A 12,577-nucleotide genomic window follows, 5' to 3' on the forward strand; every position below is an offset into this window, starting at 1 on the left:
AAAAAGTGAGGAGATGGAGGAAATTACACTTTCACTGGAGGAAGAAGCATAGATTCATTTTCAAAGGGTGAGGAACTGGGATTAAAAAAGAATTACTCTTCATGGTTTCAAGTGCAAACCCATCCCAGTTATGCTAAAGGGACAATTACTCTTTTTTCCTCCTCCCTCACATTTGGGCTCTACTGGCCTCTTCTCTGTATTATTCAGAGCATAAAGCGAGAATAAATGCTGCTCTGGAAAATTTCAACGTGTCAGAAGCGACGCAGTGTTGGTAGCAGGAAGCTTCTTTCATCCCATTGCCTGGCTTTCCATGACTCTCCTCCTGCTCCCAGCCCCATTTGTTTCCATATTACATGCTTGTTACCAGGAAGAATACAGGAAGAAATTAATTCTAGTATGGATTTCTTTCAAGGCACATTTCTCTCATTTCCATTTTGGCTTGATCTTCTGTTAACTGTCATAAGATAAAATCAGGCAGCTTGACATTTTTATTTTGTTCTCCACACAACAGGTTGGGTTAACCTATGTGGGATTCCCATATGTAATTTACCCAGCTAATTTATGTGAAAAATACCAGTTCTCTTGCTCTAGCTTGAATTTGAGTTTGACTGAGTTTCCTCAGCATAAAAGCAAATCTCATTTCCAAATGAAGACATGTTTTTTTCCTTCTGAAGTAGTTTGTCCTCCTGCATAGATGTGATATAAAGGAACATATATATCCTTCTGCCATTTAATTTTCCTCTTTTCAATAGTACACTCAAAATGCGGGGAGTGAATGGAAAGGAGATGTCCTGGAAAATCTGGTCACTGCCATTGCCATGTCTGTAAATTAATTAGGGGGCAGTGAACCTCTTAAAATAAGATGTTTAAATTCTATACAAAGGATCATGCTTGATTTTTATAACAAAATCCACCTATTTCTATCTGCATCTCATGCAACACTGCACCCATCCTGGAAAAATCATTTGAAGGGTTTCTGTGTTATGAAACCTAGGCACTTATTTTTTAATTATTGCACTCAGCTTAAGGCTATGCTTCTCTGTCAATGGCTAACCTGTATCTGTTATAACTCCATTACAACTCAAAATTCAACAGCATTAGTAGTTTTCATCACACTCAATTGTTATTGGAAATGCTTGTGCTGAGTCTGACTCCAGATATAACTAAAGCAACTAAAATGTTTATTCTTCCTATAGATTATGTAGCCTAAATACAAATTAATGATGATGCAATACTCCATCGTTATGGAGTTTTGAAAGAATTTATTTGCTTGTTTGTAGGAGCCAGAAAGTAAGTTGAGGTGAATGAAGTGGAAAGAGCACTTTTGCTCAGTGAACTATAGGCTTGAGATTGAACGAAATCATTGACAGTTTTACCAGAGAGGGTTTGCAGATGCCCATCAAAATGTCTGTACACAGACAGGCCCTGCAGCATGGGAGCAGCAGAATGCACTGCCACAAGGGAGATCTGTCTGGGTATTTATACCATGCTCATTGCCATGGTAACAGAAAGTCTTATGAAATGCAGACATTATGTACAGAGGTGTTTGTGCTCTCCTGCCTCTCTCACACTCACTCTTTCCTTCTCCCCAACCCTGGGGCTTTTGTGGATGGTTGAATAGCAGGAGGCCCAGTGTCAGCCAACAACTTGAAGAGACTCCCAAAACCTTGGGATCCCTGGGCCCGACTGGTCCCGTTCTGCTGGAGGATGCTTTCAGTGCTGGATCCTCCAGTCCTGCAGTGCTCCCGAGCCCTCCAGAGTGCCTGGCCACTTCAGGGAGTGGGGAGAGGTCCTTCAGCAATATCTGAAGCTCACAGCTGTGGAGAAGGAGCACCAAGACTTAACTCCTGCCTCGCCAGGGATGCAGGGAGTTACAGCCATGGGGTGGGAGGTCCTGAGCTCAGAGTGTGGTGGTGGGCTGTCTGCAGGAGCTGGTGGGGGGTTTCCAAGCTCTGGACCAGCACACATCCCCTGCTTCTTTACTCAAAACATTTCCTCTTTAAGCAGCCATATGCCAGGGTCATTCAGGATGGGAGCTCTTCCTCCTGTGGTCACATCTGGCCCTGTGTGTGTGAATTTTAGGTAGGTATTAATCATGCTTTTGCAGCTCCACACCTCACTGGCATGTTGTGCCACTTTTTTTTTCATCAATAGCACTGTAATGTACCTGGGAGCTTATAAAAGGAAGCCAATAACAATAAAAGCATCCTAGCTGACTTCAAAAATAAATTAGTTTTTTCTACTTCTGTCTATAAAAGAGATCTACCCTAAGAGCTGGGTAATTGCTAAGCTCTGGCCCTCTTAGCCCACATCTGTATAATTTGCAAAGCTGGGTTTAACATGATGCTTCAAGTCAATATGCTGACACAATCTAATTTTCTAAAAAAAAGGCTGACTACAGGTCTTCAGAAATGCTTTAAAATGTTCTGTTTAGTCTTATGGCAGTATGTTGTACTAGCCAAGAAAAATGCGAGACCAGGTTTGGGGTGTTTTGGAGCAGTTAAGAGTCAGGAGTGCTGTGGAAGGAGAGGGAAGTTACCTCTTGTTTCCTGTGAACATCTTCTCCATGTTATAAAATACTGCTCACCCTCCTTGGCCAGATAAGGAATTTATAAATGACGGAGAAATCAATAATCCAGAAGACTCTGGAACTGAGAATTTTGATGTCTAAAGCAAATGAAACAGTGCAATTCAGTTACAGTATATTGTTGTTTTTATGAATTTGTTAGTCTTTTGATTTAAAAATGGTTGTATTGTTAACATAGTACTTCTTTTGCTGTAGCTACATACTTAAGTAGGCATGGTACAACACCCAAAATTGCTATCTAGAGATACAGTATTTTGTACACAGTATGATTTCTAATTGCTTGAATAATATTACACAATGGAATAATTTCTTACGCAGTGAGAGCTGTTTCTCACTGCTTGAGATAAAATAACCTCTTGGGAAGTCATGGAGCTGCAAACTGTAATGATCTATGTAGAGCATTTTTGCTCAGTCTTTAGTCTTAAAATGCTCAGCATTCACTAAAAAATGAATCAGGAGAAACTGGTAAAAATAAGTTGCAGAAACAGAATGAGATGGCTCTTCAGATTTATATATAGAAGGCTTTTTAGACGCCCACATCCCCTATATTAAAAACAGTGATTCAGAAAATCAGCCAGTGGATTCCTGAACCAAAGTATTGTGTGTGATTTTTGCAGTCCACATTTAAAGAGATGCATTGTTTACAAGAATGAAATGGGTATTACGAGGCACTTTTACAATACAGCTGTCTTGTAATGTTGTCTCTTTACTTGGATGAGATGATGCTAGTTTTAATTTACCAGTTTAATTTGCTATATGCATCTATGTGTTGAAAAAAACAAATTTTCTTCTCAGAAATATATATGAAACAATTCACCCAGAAATGTACATGGTAATATTAAATAACCAAAATAGAGTGAGCCTGAAAAGAGTAGCAAAGTCACATATCTGCAGCAAAGAGCTGGAGTTGGGAAGATATTGTGGTTAAACCTACCTGCAAGTCAAGTATTTGCCATGCAAATCCAGAATCCCGTTTTTGAATGGACGGAAGGAGCTGGCTACAGCCCAGACTCTCTACATCACTCTTCCAATCCTCCTTAAAGGTGAGGGGCCACTGGAAACACTTTGGTTTGTTGATCAAACCACAGTGGCAAATGTTATTTAAACTCCCTGTCACAACCTGTGGAATTGAGATAAGGGGGAGGTTCCCAAAATGATGCCACCTACTCCCCTGGCAGGGCGTGTCCAAGGCCAGGGAGGTGCCTTGGGACCTCAGTGCCAAGGATCCAGCTGGCATCAGGACCTGGTACAGGGACAGCAGCTGCCCTGGACCCACCTCCCAGCAAGGTTTAGGATGCAGTCCAGAATAGGAGCTGCAGCACTATTTAGAAAGCTGCAGCTGTTTTTATGAAGGCATTCTCACTTCTTGCCAAGCAGTGAGACAGATCAGTGCAAGTGTCCTGCTGCAGCACACAGAAAGCCATCATGGACAGGAGCCTCATCAGGGAAAATCCACAACAGCAGCCCAATCCAGGGGCTGGGCTGCAACTGCTTTTTGCACAAGGAGCTGAGGGGTTTGTGTGTCCTTCCCTTTCCTCCCTCCTCACTCACAGCAGGGTGAGAGCTGCTGGTCCAGTACAAGTAACACCAATGGTGGCTCTGCAGGTTTCGTGGGCACTTCCACAGACTGGAACCTAAGGCAGTGCCAAATGCAAGATGATACATTTTGAATGGTCATGTGCCCCAAAAATAATTTCATATGGGTGTGTACTAATGAGCCTTGGTGTAGTTTTTAATAGAAGTTCTTAGTGCTATTGACCCACCTACCTGGGAGTGTGAGCCCAGACTGCAGAACTCCAAGCAGACTGACAGCTTGGCACCAAGAATGGGGACTCTGCTTTCCCAGATGGAGAAGCTGCTGTGCAAGAGCTGCCAGCCCTGACAGCAGCTGCCCAGGGGGAGGCGAGAATGCCCCAGATGGATGGCTCCTTGCTCAAACTCTGATCAAAAGACATGAAAGAAACCCTCCTTCCCCACCAGAGAAAACAGCTTAGGACCTTCTTGAATGCCCTTGCCCAGCCGAGTGCTTGATTTTTGTCCTGAATTATATTCTAGACTCAGTGTGGAACAGCACTGATGGTGGCTGTGCATGTTATATAGGCTTTTAAGAGACTGTTTTCTGAGCAATAATTTTAAAAAATATACACCCTAAGGACTTTTTAGGTATTAGGGGTACCTAGTGGGACTGAAGAATTTTAGTTATTCAGTTTAGTTATTTAGAACTTTAACCCTTCCTGTCTCCTCTGCTAGAAGAGCAGCAGAGAAACTTCTTAAAATATCAGTCAGTGTTTCACCCACTGCCATCTATGATCTTTTTCTGGACAGAATTAATGTTGGAAGGGCTTTTCTGGATGGAAATTAAGAATAGGTCTAGTACTTCAGAGAAACAACAAGCCTTTGTTTCCCTTCCAGAGTTAGCAAGGAAGAGAGGTTTACTGTACAGGGTATGACACAACTAAAAGTAGCTGTCATATAGGATGAAAGTTAAGAATAAGGTACATATTCAAAACACCTCTGCGTGCTCTTTCAGACTAGAAATCAGTGCTGTGGCATCTTCTGAGTCGATGTGGAGATCAGGCTTTGCTGGGTGCTAATGCAAAGGGAGAAACTGTAGCACAAGGGCAGTCACTGGCAGAGCTCCCATGGATGTTACGGAAAGGCAGGACTCACACCGAAGGAATTTGAAGCAGTCGATTTCACTTCAAGTGCGGCCACTTGTGTGCTATTTCTCCACTGCTTTTCAAAACGAAGCTGGTGATCACAGAAAGGATTGTCCTGCATGCCTTCATTGCAGAGGAATTTATTCCAGAATAAAGTCACCCCTCCCCATGCATTATCCAGACAAGACTTCCTGCCCAGTCCCCTTCTAGACTGTCAGGGCTGTGCTGGAGCAGCCTGCTTTTAAAGGAAGTGTGAGACCCAGCTGGGGATTGACCTCTGCAAGGAGCTGCCAGCACATGGAACAGCAGCTCAGCCAGCCTGCCCCAGGTAGGATCTGAGATGGTCATTTGTGTATGGACAGTCCAGGGCAATTTCAGGAAGCAATGGGCTAAGTCCAGACTGGTGACAAAGATGGTGACACAAAGATGGTGAGTTTTATTCTATTGCTGTCACCTGGGGAATTAGAGCCCTTGAAGGTGCCACCAGGAAGAAATGAAGGGTCAGCTCTCAAAGAAAGCTGTGTTTGAGGCAAAGGAGATTCCCCTAATAAATCTCTCACACTCTCTCTCAGACCGTGACAGCCTGTCACAAGTCTGCAACACTTTTCTCTGAACCTCCACGTAACCCAGAGCTAGAAAAACAGCATTTCACAAAATGCACAAGGTCCTGCAAGTGATGGTTCCTGGTCTGTCCTATGGGGAATACACCAGAGGGATCCTGCAATGTGGGGTTTCTGGGAAGGGTTGCCTTTAACACTGGGCTCTGGCTGTGGGAGCTGCCCTGTGGGGCATTGTGCAGGGTTGTATAATCCCAGTGAAAGACCTTATTGTGATGGGTGCTGCTTGTGCCATAGGAAATTGTTGTTTGATTTTCAGGCTGAAGTCTCCTGTTAACTCTATCCCAGCACTGTGCTGTTTGTGCAGAGATTGTGCCATGCTCTCATAAAGAGCTTTTGGAAAAAAATCCAAGTGAAGGATGAGTATGCTGGTAAGGAAAAAAAAGAAAATAAAACCAGTGTATAGGTTGCAAAAGTAGAGGTATGCTGAGTATACCTCTGGATGGTGGGTATACCCCCACCATCTTCTGCTCTAGCCTTTCTACAGTGAAGCATTGCATCCATTGAGCATAGCATTTTTCTTCCTTCTTACCCTACAATTTTGTATTTAATGAAGAATATTAATGCATATTTAAATTAGGATAAAACCACAAAGTTGATAAAGCCCAGCGTGGACAGACTGAAGCATTAGAGAAGAATCCAGGAGACTAAACATAAAAGATCAAGGCATGAATAGGACTAAAAATTATTTAAAACTATGTCTGGACTACCAAAATATCAACTCTCATGTTAGATCACTTTTCAGATATTTGGAAGCCGTACAAAATTTCCTCTGTTAGTTGATTACTCCCTTAACTGTCCACTACAGAGTTTCTTTCATTTCCTCTCCCAAACATCTGGCAGTAGATGCTGCAGAAGCCCACAGTCAGCAGGATACGCAAGCAGGGGCCTAACTTTAGTTCATGAGTCATCTCCGTGGCTCCAGTGGGACAATTCAGGTGGTTAAAGTTAAGCATGTACTTAAGCACTTTGCAGAAATGAAATGGGTCTGTGCCAGAGGGAGGTTGCTGCCTAGGTAGGAACTGGTCGTTCACTTGTCCTTAACCATTTATAAAAGGGATTTGTATAAAATACAGTTTAAAGACACCCCTCTGCTGTGAGAGCAATGATTTGTGATTTTTAAAAGTGGACCCCCATCAGCCTTTGGTCTCTCTCAGCCCCCCTGTTTTATCAAGCCATTAGTTGGGAATACTTTGATCAGGTTCAGCAGAGCAGGGAGTGATTTCTCACCCTCACCTTCCCCAGCTCAGTGAGCCTGCAGGGCACAGAGACAATCCCTGCTCCAGGGTACCTGCTCTGTTACAAATGTTCTGCTTGCCTGGTAGCCACAGTACAGCTGCTGACCTAGAGCTGGGTTTGCAGGCAAAACTTTCCGTCTGTGGAGTCACCATCTGCAACCAGCCCTTCCCACTGCAGAGACATGGAACCAGAGCACTTCCTCTCCTTCACCCAAATATTAATGGAGCTTTAAAAAATCCTTATTCTTTAAAATTCCATTTGGAGCTTTCTTATCCAGGCCATGGAGAGAACATTCTCTGGAGCTTTGATCACCACGAAGCCTGCAAATAATTCTGCTCGGGCTGTGCTCCTGTCTCCACCACACCCCAAGTGTTTGCCTTCCCCTGGCTCCAGGGCCACAAACCCAAGCACAGGTGACCAGGTGGTGGTGGGTCAGGTGAGCTGCAGGCTTCATGGCAGTAGAGCTCTTGCAGAATGCAAGACTTGTACTGTTGTACCTATACAGGAGCTGTATGATGTGTCCGAATAATCCCTTTAATAAAATCAGATAGTGATTTGTAGCTGAAAGAATGGTTTCCAAACTCTTTGAGAGTATCTGTGTCACCAGTAATTCCTTTGTTTCTGAACATAAAAAATGAAAATCAACTTTTGCCAAATAGAGAGCAGTTTTTCCTAAGCCCTAATATCTGCGAAGTATTTCTCCTTGCACATTTTTCCCAGCCTGTCAGAATCGTAAGACTGAATATTATAAAGCCAGCAGCTTTGCTAGAAAATGCCAGGCAGCCACACATTTTTCAGAAGAACAGAGTCTACTTTATGTTGGGTAGCATTGTTTGAAATTGAGTTTTCAAAGTGCACAATTTTTCATTTCCAAGTCAAGGCTAATGGAAAAATTTCACTTCCAAAGGTGAGATATGGAGCAACTGAAAAGAGAGATTTAGAAAAGAACTGCCATCTCAGCAATCATTTTGAACATTAGGATCATTTGACATTTTAAAACTGGTGGCAGTGATTCACTTATCAGAAGGACTTAACTAGGATTTGTTTATATGTCTTTCAAATACTAAGTGTAAATCATCAGCCTTCCGTGTCTCTGTTTTCTCCTCTACAGGGTTCCTCTTAGCTCCCAGAGTTTCTCTCAGCCATTGAATCATCATGTGAAATGGACTTTAATAATTACTTCCCTTCCTTCAGTAGTTTTAGGCTGTGCCTGTGGAGCATGGAGCATCTTCCTAGGATGGAGGAACTGAGCTCATGCCACATCTCTATTAGGAGACTCTAGAACTCTAATAGGACTCTCTATTCCTACTTGCCTCAGCCTCAGAGGCTAAGATCATTCACATGAAAGGCAGATTCTTGCAAATTAATTAAGAAAATGAGCATGAGGGTGAATAACAGCATTGCAATAAACTACAGAGGAAAGTTTTGGGTTGACATGTTTAAGAAAAGTCAACTCAGGGGAGTTTTGTTCATACATTGCATGGGCAGGTTGCTTTGGCCAGATCCCAGGGAATGGATGCAGGGCAGCATTGTCACACACTAATGCCCTCCTGCTGCTAGGCAAATATCATGGCCTTTATTTAAATACACATGCATAATAAATCTTTGGCAAACAACCCATGTAAACTACCAGCAGTTTCCTTGGAATTAAGAATACTCAAGTGTTTCTTCTTTGCAAGAAACTTTTGGTGCAATGCCTCTGTTCTACCTGAAAAGCTTTTTCTGGTCCTGCCACACAGTTAATTTCCACCTTCCAGTGAAATTCCTGCTAGAAAAAAACTGAGTGGCAGCCTGCTGTCCTGGGCCAGGGTACTGTCTGATATAATATCAAGGCAGTCAGAGGAAAAAATGCGGGAGAGGAGCAGCATTGAAGGAGCACATGTGGATGACCTACCATGGCAAAGGAGAAGAGTGGTGGAGTCAAGAAACAATGCCATTTGCTCCACAGGATCATCATCTGCACCATTTAAATACACATGTAATTCTTGCAGACATGTTTCCTGCTTGTTTTGACTAGAGGAAATAAGGCAGCAGGGAATATAAAAGTGTCAGGCAAAAGGATTTGTGTCAAATTACAGCTTGTGCAGATCTCCCAGGAGCAAGACTAGGCTGCCCAAAGAAGACTACAGAGAAGAAAAGGTTAGTATAGTAGAAGAAATCCTTCTTTCTGCTTCTCATGTCTCTTTTCCCTTCCCATACCTTTCCCTAGACTCTTCTATCCTGCTTTCATTCCTTATAGTAACCTAAAAAAGTTCTGGTAGCTTGACATTAATCTTGTCACCATTACGTGTGCAACTGAGTGAAGATGACAGCCTGAGCAAGAAGGCTGAGCATTGTACACCAGTGTTTGGAATTAGCCTTGTACATCTTGGATTTTCCCTCTTGTCCCCATTTAGGTGCTTCATACTGAATTTATCTATAGCCTGGTTTCACATGCTGTTGTCAATGAGCTTTTTTTTTTTAGCAGTCATTTTTCTGTGATCGAACAGGCTCATAGATTTAATAAAACTTTTTTTTAAAAGCATTTTTCTTTGCATTATCCAGTGACTGTGTAATAGCAGCCAAGATGTATTCTCTTGAAATGCATACCTGAACTTGCACATCTATACAATAGGTCTGCCACTTACAGAATCGCAGCAGTCTGCTGGATTACTGGTCCCTAAACATGGAGTTTATCACTCCAAACACTTGAAAATCCTTCTCGAAGGCAAAGGCTTTTATCCAGGCCAATTACTTACCTAATGCAAAAATTTTCTGAGGATCACTTTCATTTAGAGGAGAGGTGAAGAAAAGAAAACTTGCTCAAAAAATTCATTTTAAATTGCTTTGTGTGAAAGGAATGCAAGTGGTCATATTAACGTGCTTGCTAGCTCTGTCTGGAACAGGAAAGGAATATAAACAAATTATTTCATACAGTGTAGTTCTCTCTGTCTGAGAGGAAGTGAAACTGCAATGACACCATTTAACCCTTGCAGGATCAGGTATTAGCAGCCTGGTTTAAATGACAGCATTGTGTTTTGCACGTTTTCTCATCCCAAGAAGAAGCAGAGGCAAAGGGATATGCATTCTTCTTAAAGAGAAAGGACCTGTCAGTATATGCATGCCTCCTTTCAAAGATGTTACAGGAAGGCATGGTTTTTAGAAAATCAAGTAAATGTTGTTATTCAATGGCCAGTTGTGACCCCTCATTTAAATAAAACAGCAAATGAAACCAAACTTTAAGGAGGGAGAAGAACTTGTTGTTAAACATCTATTTTACACTTCCATCAGCATCTCAGATATATTAAGAATAAATGTAATTTGAATAGATGCATATTATTTAGTAAGATAATGCAAGGGAAGTTTAGCAATCTGTGATGAAGTGTGACTCGCTGAGCAGCATTTATTCCCATTAATATGCTGAAGAGCCCATCACCAGCAGCCCCAGAATGAGTGAGTCAAAATCAGAAGTGAAAACCTTTTGCTGAAAGAAATAAAATGCACAGACATCAAGGTCAAGCACACAGGTACCACTTCTGCTGCTCAAAAGCCCAACCTGTGCACTCGGTTGCCAAAACATCCCTGCTGCAGGGAAAGGGACCAGCCTTTGTTCCTCACTGCTACAGAGAGATGCAGCCCCTGGAGGGAAGGAGTGCTGCCAGTGCTGCCAGTCTGTGTCTGCACAAGGGGTTTCTTCTGGCAGCAGAGGGGCAGCTCTGCCTCTCTTCACCCCCAGGAGAAGGAGGTGTCTTGGCAGTTCCTCACAGCTGGCAAAACTCTGTCCCAGCGTCCTGGGCATCCACACTGAACAGTCCAGTCTATTTCTGAGCAATTATTGCTTTGAGGGTTTACACAACCTTAAAGGTAGATTGATGTTCAGGAAAAAATTCTAGTAGCACCTGCTTTTGGCTTTAGAGTGGGCCAAATAACATTTTGTTAAACAAAAGAACACATCTGAAGATGCTAAGGGCAAGACAAACCAAAACAGACATCATTACAGGTGTCGCGGCTTAGTTGCAAAGGGGCAGCTCTGTGGTCAGCATCACACTGCATAGAAATATCTACCCCAGTCCAGAATAAAGCTGAATTTGTGGCAGTTTTGTTCTTCTTTCAAAAGCTTTTTTGGTTTTCAGAGAATGGAATGCAGTTCCTTCTTTCATCACTACTTTTCCCTCAGAGTCTGATGCAATTTTTAGTTATTGCTTTGTGAGGGGAATTGCTTATGATTCTGCAAACATGGAGAAATATGTTACTCACATTTCCTCATCCTTCAGGTCCTGGGAGAGAAACAGTGGGATTCTTCTGGCCAAGTGTGCACTCCTGCAACCCTCCAAAGGATTTCTGCAGTGTCTCATGGAAAAAAGCAGGCCCTCATAGGGCACGACCCTCTCATTTAAAAATAGTTGGAGATATGGAGAATAAATAAATAAATAAATATGGATAACTTAGCCTTTTTAAAATATCAGAGAAGTATTTATCACCTTTAGCTGTGTGTATCTACACCAGGATGGGATGAACTGCATCCTAAAAGGACTTGCTCCTCTTCAGTTGACTCCAAAGGGAGCCTTGCCAGCCATGCCATTGCAGCTGTCTATACTGCAGAAGTCTGAAGTCCATAGAGACCAGTTTTATCCCAAAATGTCCCTCCACATCAGCCTTTTCAGTCACAGCACTGCACAGGCATTCTGCTCACAATGTGCTTCATATTTCTGTAATTCTCATCTGACATCTCTGGCTGTGTTTGGCAAGAACCCAGCTGCTGTCTGTCCAGCACAGAGGTCTCAGCTTTCCAGGGCCACCCTTGCAGCTCACGGGGTTCACCTGGTAATTGAACACTTCCTTTAAGGCTGCAGGGAATGCCAGCCTTGGATGGGAAGGCCACTGCTCTAACAGTGTGACAATGAAGTGGGGCAATGGCAGAAGGCCATGTCACCTGTCCCACATGCTCAGAGCGCCCAGCTCTGTGCTGGTGTAACTCCAGGTGTGGTTTGACATTACAGCAAAAGCCTGTCTAACCACTTGGTGCAGCTCAAAACTCCCCCTCTGCTGTGCCCAGCACCTGTTCCCACCCTTCCTCCTCCTCCTCCTCCTCCTCCTCCTCCTTGCTGGCACTGGGAGTTTTCTTAGGAGCCAGTTAAACTCACCCTTCAGAAGAAAGGATTTTCTTTCTCTCCTTTTGTCTCGCTGGTCTGTCTCACATCAGTATCTAACGAATGCTGATGGGGAGGGCAGGAAGACAAAGATGAGGCCACAAGGGTGGGAAGGGGCAGGGACTGCTCTGGCTGAACCTTCAGGGAGAAGTTTTCTGTCAAGGCTCAATACCTTCCAGGTGAAGCTTGCTCAGGACAACTTACCTTACCTTGGGTGATGAGAAGTAACATGCTCAACTCCAGTAACTTTACATTCACCATGAACTTGTGCTTCCCAGCTCCTAAACATGAGAGCATTTCATTTGAAATGCTGCTTGTTAATGTCCTAGATGTGCTTCCATCAAG

The 12,577-nt window shown here is 43.1% G+C and overlaps 1 long non-coding RNA gene across 1 annotated transcript in view; it reads left to right on the forward strand.

Annotated features, from left to right (window-relative positions):
* LOC146768825 (uncharacterized) overlaps positions 1-11,498 on the forward strand; it is a 28,829-nt gene extending 17,331 nt beyond the window's left edge. Inside the window, exon 4 of the long non-coding RNA XR_014950011.1 lies at positions 11,357-11,498. This is a non-coding gene — a long non-coding RNA (uncharacterized LOC146768825). The remainder of the gene's footprint in view (positions 1-11,356) is intronic.
* The last annotated feature ends 1,079 nt before the right edge of the window (positions 11,499-12,577 follow it).

The sequence above is a fragment of the Lonchura striata genome, chromosome 1 (assembly GCF_050655825.1).
Source record: "Lonchura striata isolate lonStrDom1 chromosome 1, ASM5065582v1, whole genome shotgun sequence".
Lineage (NCBI taxonomy): Eukaryota > Metazoa > Chordata > Aves > Passeriformes > Estrildidae > Lonchura > Lonchura striata.